Genomic DNA, 7,935 nt, shown 5'->3' with positions numbered 1-7,935 from the left:
CTCCAAGTATTATATTAAGCCGGCATTTGTTTTGTGGACAGTGGACCGTATTATAAAATGAGCGACTAACAGTCATTACCATCGTAACGTTATAAATTTGATTAAAACTAATAAATTAAGTTATCTACGTACAAGACATGTCCAAAATACATGCGTATTTAGTACACGGTCATAAGTTACATTATTGTATATTAGTAAAATCATCATCAATCATTTTGATAGTTTTTATGGTCACCTACACACAGACTTATATGAAACAAACATACGAATGTTTGAAATCTGAGGTATTACACTGTATTTTTAATACTATAATTGTACGTCGATAAATGACTATCGTGTTGAATGTGTTTTATGGTTATTGTACTTCTCTCAAGTTTTAATTTTTAACATGTCTAAAAAAGCGATATTCATGGAAAGTTTCCGCAGAAATCCTTTAATAATTCACAAAATTATCCCGTTAGTGATGTCGTTTAACTATTTGCCAAATAGTAATATACAATAATAAAACTGCTAACGAATTACGAATTATATTTGTATATAACATAAACATTATTTTTATTCTTAATTCTTTATTAGAGGAAAATGGAAAGTGAAGAATAATAGTCAAGATTTATTTTATTTTTTTGGAAGAAAATTCGAAGAGTGGAAGAAAACAGCATCTCATTTTTGCCATTTTTGGAGGGAAATGGTTACCGCTATCGAGAGCCATACATGTAAATATCTAAATAGTATTTCTATGGGTGATATCAATTAAACAATTTAAAAATTTCTCTTTTTTCACTATACCTACTTGTAAAAATAGAAATAAAAACATTTTTTATTTACAACAGACATGTAAAATGAATCGATTAACACATTTTAATAGTATACTATAGTAGTTATTAAAAATTTAAATAATATAATATTCTAGTTTTAAATAACTTCTTTTAAAAATAACCGTGATAGAATGATGAAAAAAATGAACATTTAAATAAATGAAACTCATCATTATTAATTTATTCATCAAGGTTTTTATATAATCAAAAATATACTAAAATAAATATAAATATCCAACACCAGTCATCACCAATCATGAAGAAATACTTTAAGAATATATTTTTTTCTGCTACATTGTTAGTTTCGGGATGGTTGGAAATTAACTTTTGTAGTTAATATTTTAACATCAACATATTAAAAATAAGTATTTTGTTTATAATACAATAAACAATAAACAATAAATCTAGGAACAATTATACAAATTATTTTACTAAAATAATTTGTTCTTTTCTTTTGAATATAGAAAAAATATAAAGTTAAGTATTCTGAATACGTATTTGAACACATTTATTCAAATACAGATTGTATACTACAAGGTTGCCTAACACTTATCCGTGGGTTATGCATTTTTGTTATATCAATCATATCAATCGTTAAATATCATTAGATTTTTAATTACGTTTATTTAAACTGTAAAATCTTCTATACAAAAATAATAAATTGGTATTATGGATATCGATAAGTGTAACATATCGATATTTGTATCCATGGTTTTGTTGACAACTAATATTTAAGCATTTTTTTTTATGAAAAAATGTCTATTGTTTTATATTAATTGGTATAGATAGAACTATAGAATAGTATTTAAATTCAATATCACATTTTTTTTTTACCAACATAGAAAATCACACATCTGCAATATTCAATATACCTACATCATACCCATTCATCATCTATTATCAAGTACGCGTAAAAAAATAGAAAGTACCTATAGAGGTACCTGTAATAATAATTGTATAGGTACTTGTAAAGCATCCAACTAAGAATGTAATTTGAATGTAAAAATTTTCAGATCTCTCTAATTCATACTATATAATGATTTATGTAATAATTAAATAAGTAGTCAAAATTGTAAAATATTATCACGCATTTTGTATCTGCGTGAATTTGTGTATTTCATTCCTTACATAAAAACGATAAAAAAAATTTAATTATTTAATGAATTTAATTATTTTAATTTATAGGAACTTAAAATAAAAAAAGGTAAGGTTATCATCATATGATTTAAATGATAATATAAACATTTGGTGACATGGTGACAATTCCAAGTATCTACCTATTTTTTTTTTTTTTTTTGAAACAATCAATTATAAAATTATAAAATTTAATTTTAGGAATTTTCACTTTTTACCCCCCTCCCCTCATAAAAAAATTACAAATCAGATTCAATTTTCTACCATAAATCACTCACATTTTTAAAAATCGAAGCATTTTACTGTTCCAAAAAGTATCAAAGCATCAAAACGGTAGATCGCTTAATAATATCTATTTACTATATTTTATATATTATTTACAATATTGAATATATTAATCTATTAAAATTTAAAGTACTATATAGATTTAAGATATATCGTCAGACTATGATACATTTCTATTGATAACTATATGAAAAAACCACCTGTATGAAAATCGCAAATACGCCCCTTTAAAGTCATCGAAATACGCCACTGCTAAACTTTAATAATATTTAGTTTTTCTCATATCTTATGTGTATTATGTAAATATACTGAAACTCGTACCTAATTTATATATATACATTTATGCACTTAATTTATTCGTGTATACTGTATTACATATTCCATACAAATTACTAATACACAAAGCTTGATGGAATAATATTATTATGCATCAGTATTACATTTCTACGCGTTACTACCATCAATAAATTTATAAGACATTTGATTTATTGCGAGACTTGAAAATAATAATGGTCAAGTCCATTCATCTATATACAATGGCATAATATTTATAAATATATACGTATATTATATATATATATATACTATACATATTACATTATCTATGTACCTACTATTGTTCAAATACCTATACATATAACATCGGAAACACTATATATATATATATATATATGCGTTTTGTATAATGTCATGTCATCCAACATAATATACCTACATATATGATTTGCACGGCTTTTATACAAACCCTTGAATATATATTTTGATATACATATATTTATATGGATAAATATATAAATATATTACGATTTTACGATTTTACGAACCGATGATAGATTTATGTTTTGAATTATAAAGCAGCTATGTCGTGTGCGTGGTTATCGCAAGTGTCAGTATAATGCATTTATAGCTTAGTTTATACGGGTATACCTACCTAATACAATGCAAATATAATAATTACTTGTGTTAGCGTAGATGCCGAAATGGCGTACTTTATCTGGTAGATATGTGGTTAATGCGGTTATACTCTGATATTCCAAAAATATAACCATTAACCACGTGCCTATATTGTTGACCGCGCGAGTTATGAAAATACGGCGTAGGTCAGTTTATAACAACAACAATAATTGGATATCTCTTACGAGTCTTACGTATTTATGTATAGTAGTAGATGATATATATATATATATATATATATATATTATACATGGCTATACAACGTGTACACACGCTTAGCGTGTACATATTATTATTATTATTATTATTATTACTATTACATGAACTTCAGAATATTATCATCGTATTATGAGACACGTTATCATTGTGTTATTGCGTATTAAATTTGAAACCGTTTTTATTTCTCTTATACTGCAGTATAGCTAGGAAGTGCACTTGTGTATTAGACCAACCCTCTGAACTTGATAGCAAAATATTTTTTTATGCGAATAAATGGAAAAAACAGATAATATTGTAATTTCAACATTTTCTTAATCTATGGAAAAATACCTCGCATGGTATTACGTGCAAACACTTACGTTTTACGATAAACCATAAAACAATCAGTTTTGTTATCTAATATAGGTACCTATACAAAAATTAAGTGATAAAATGATTTGTATTTTTAATTTAATCTGTACCTAACTTAATTACAAAAAAAGTTGTTAGATAAGGTAATACTCGTATGTCCATCAAACAGGAGATGAAGCATCTTATATTATTATTAATTAAATGTGTATTATGTTATAAGGTAATTAAAACGGTTTAAAGTGATTTAACTATATAAGTACATATGTTATACAAAAATACATTAAAAAAACTATAATTTAAGATAGTACAAATACCAAAGAATAAAAATAAACCGTTTAACAATGACAAAATAATTATAATTTAAAAGTACTTAAAGATTCTCAAGTCTTTTAGAATAAAAATACCAGCGTAACTATACTAAATGCGGAAGTAAAACACAATAAAGTTATGAATATTAAACAGGTATATCCATTTGACTGTGCAGTAGATGTTATCTTGTTATATTAGGTTATATATAGCCACATACGACATACTCTATAAACAGCGGGATGGTATATTTTCACGTATTTTCAACTACTAGCTAGTTGGTATTTAACTATTTATGTGCCTTATGTCTTTATATCGAACATTAACAAAAATATTTTGTTGTTGTATTTCGGTTTAATAATATAATTGTTATAACAATTCAAATATTTTTTATTCTATGACCCTTATATTATAATAACATAGGTATATATAACTTATAATGTTGTCAAAACAGAACTTTTTTAGAGCTTCAGGTCATTTAATTTGGTCCTATATAATAATATAGTTCACGACTCAAGAACAAAGTATTACTGTGTACGATGTATTGACGTTATGTGTATTTATATAAAATGTATAGTATTTTACATCATTAAAATATTTAAAAAAAAACTACAATATAAAACTTACTGTAAAAACCATCTACCGTTGGGAACCATGTATTATTATGATAAGGGTCGGATATTTGAGCGCGTCCGCTGGCACATTATTAAACACAGCTCTAGTTATTGGACACGACTGACGACTCGTAATCCTCACTCGGACATCAGTTTTCATCAGGACATCTCAAGCGTTAGATAGAACATTATCAAAATATTATACACGTCCTCGGAATATGACGTGTTTTGACAGGTTCTCTCACTATATTATATTATATTATGCATATTAAAATAATTATTTATAAACACGTAACTACGTAAGACTGTAGACATATACGTACACAATAATATTATGGTCTGAATTCATCTATCGTCTTCGTAATTTTAATGTTATAATATTCATCAACGTGTTACGTTGTTAGATTAATGTGCAGCCATTCGTGTTTTCAGACTGTTTTATCGATTTAGATAATTTTCGCTATTTATGCGGTCGAATAGGTTTAACAACAATACTAACATTGTTTTTTCTAATAGTATGTAGGTGATAAGCAATAAAATTCAGGAGTAATATTTCGAAAAAAATATATATCACAGTGTGGTTTATTTCGGTGTAAACTGAAAATGTAGAAAAATTAAAAATTGAATTTCACCTTAATACGAAAAACAAAACGCCTTTTAAGGGGTTCAAGATAGGCAATTAACAGAAACAGTTTATTATTAAAGAATCAAACTAAGTGTTTTATCTTTCAATAAATTATTCATAGAACGGTATAAATGGTTTTACGGCGATGCTTCTTGTTGTCTCGCCTAAATTACTTAACTGTTAAATTTAATTATTACAAATTTTCCCAGTTTTCATTTATTATGTAAGATGTGAATCAATTGTCTTGCGAACTCCATCCAACTATTTTTTTAAATAAAAAATATGTGAGAATCTACTAGACAACATTTAAAGAATAATACAATCATAATCAATATAATTTAATTTAATTTAAACACTATTCTATGAAATATATATAATTGTTAATATACACATTTAATTACATTTTGAATATGTAATAGCCTAAAATGACATTATAAATACCAAGATTTGAAAATGGTAACTAAATTTCAATAAGTGTATCTTTGGGGCTATGAATACAAAAATAAAGCATTTTTCTAATAACTTTTTATCATGCCATATTTTAAAATAATATTTTATACATTTCATTACTATTATTCATCATTAATCTTAATCAAGAAAATATACAATTGTTAACTAATTACAATTATTTGTTTATTTCTTCAAAAAAATCAGTATGACTTTAGTCGAATGATAAAATTAACTATTTACATATAAATTATTATACAACACTACAGCAATGTTTCAAGTGACGGAAATACGAAGTAATTTCATACTTCCGCTTCTTTCTGTAGACAATTCCCATCTACTCTATTACTTTTGTTTAAAATCATACATTACATATCTTTCTCTTAGAATTTGAAAAATTAATTGTTTTCATATTAAAATTTGTAACTTTTGTAAACGATTTCGATAATTTTTTTTTACAAAACTACCTATTTTAAATAAACTTTTTTTATCAAAAATATTTTATTTAATATAAATTTAACATTTTGGTATAAAATATAACAGTCATGACACATGAGTCAATAAACCAAAATTTCACACAATCACTAAAAATATAATTTAATAATATCAATTATGTATTAGGTAATCACTTATCACTAATAACTGGGATAGATAACAGTACAGCAGATTATATCGATTACAGTAAAATACTAAAGTTTTGAAAATGCGAAATGCTATTAACTGGACGAGTGCTCACATAATATTTTGATCCACTTCGATCACTGTAGCGTACAACACAGTATAATATTATAATAATGTGCATATTCTGAAGCATCCCCTTGGGGAACGGGGGGTAATGTAAATCATTATATACTTATTTATATATGATGATGATAATATATACACAATAATGAACACCAATACATATATATATATATATATATATATATATTATGACCACACATAATTTATTTATAATTTTGAATATTTATCGTAATTTATTACGACTCTTAAAATATTTATATACTATATTATTGGTTTTTTAATCATATACCCGTAATGTTTAATCATTTATATGGAATATTTTATAATATTATCAACTTAATTATATATTATATTATTATACAGATATGTCACATATTTAATATTATATTTGACTGTGATTTGTTCAATTTAGAAATCGAATTTTCAAAATGTATTTATCTAAACTGTAAATTCAAATAATTTAGTGTTAAAGTTCACAATAACTTTAAATAATTGAATGTTAATAATATTGGTATAATAATGATTAAAATATGATATATGAATAAAATACATTTAAAATAAATATTATATTACTATATTGTATTTCAAAATTAAAATGTATTAAAAGAACAAAAATATGTAATTTTGGTTTATTGAATATTTAATTACACTGTGTAGATACGATATATATATATATATATATTAATATAACAATATTACATTATTATGAGATTATTGACATTAACTCAACTTGAATATCATAATAATTTTATTATAAAATATATAAGTCATAATAAGCTGTAAAGTCAATATTTAATATATTTTGAGATTAAAATTTAAAATTCACTTATACGTTATTTTTATTGTACATATTTTAAAAGTTAAATATATATTATATTTAAAAGTTTAAGCATATATTTAGTTTTAATGCTTATACGCAACAACCTAAATAAAATATACATAATAATGTAAGTTAATACCTATACCATAACATAATGAGATATTGATATAAGATTTAAACACATTAGTATAGTGCTCTAAGGAAAACTTGCTATCTAATATATTATACTGCTTACTATATATTAAATGTACTTATAGTTAGATTACAGACTAATGAACGGTGTCCTGTACAATACAAAAATAATATCATATATAGATTTGAATTTGAATCTTATTATAATAGATATTAAATAAGCGTACATGTACCTAATTATATAATATATTTTTATTACAGTAAATTTTTAGTATGTAAAATGTGGCAAAACGAATAGATAACACAACACCTTTTAAAATTGTATAATTATAAAATATTAATATTTTCTATCTCTCACAATATCTTGTACAATATTATAGATATATATATATCTGTGAAAAGAGAAAAAATTAACCACACAAGTAAATTTCAACCTTAAAAAGTTTAAAGTATATCGGTATATGCACATAAAAACCATAGGTACAAATT

This window comes from Rhopalosiphum padi, chromosome 2, assembly GCF_020882245.1.
Source record: "Rhopalosiphum padi isolate XX-2018 chromosome 2, ASM2088224v1, whole genome shotgun sequence".
In the NCBI taxonomy this organism is placed as follows: Eukaryota; Metazoa; Arthropoda; class Insecta; order Hemiptera; family Aphididae; genus Rhopalosiphum; species Rhopalosiphum padi.
Note: the sequence above shows the minus strand (reverse complement) of the source record.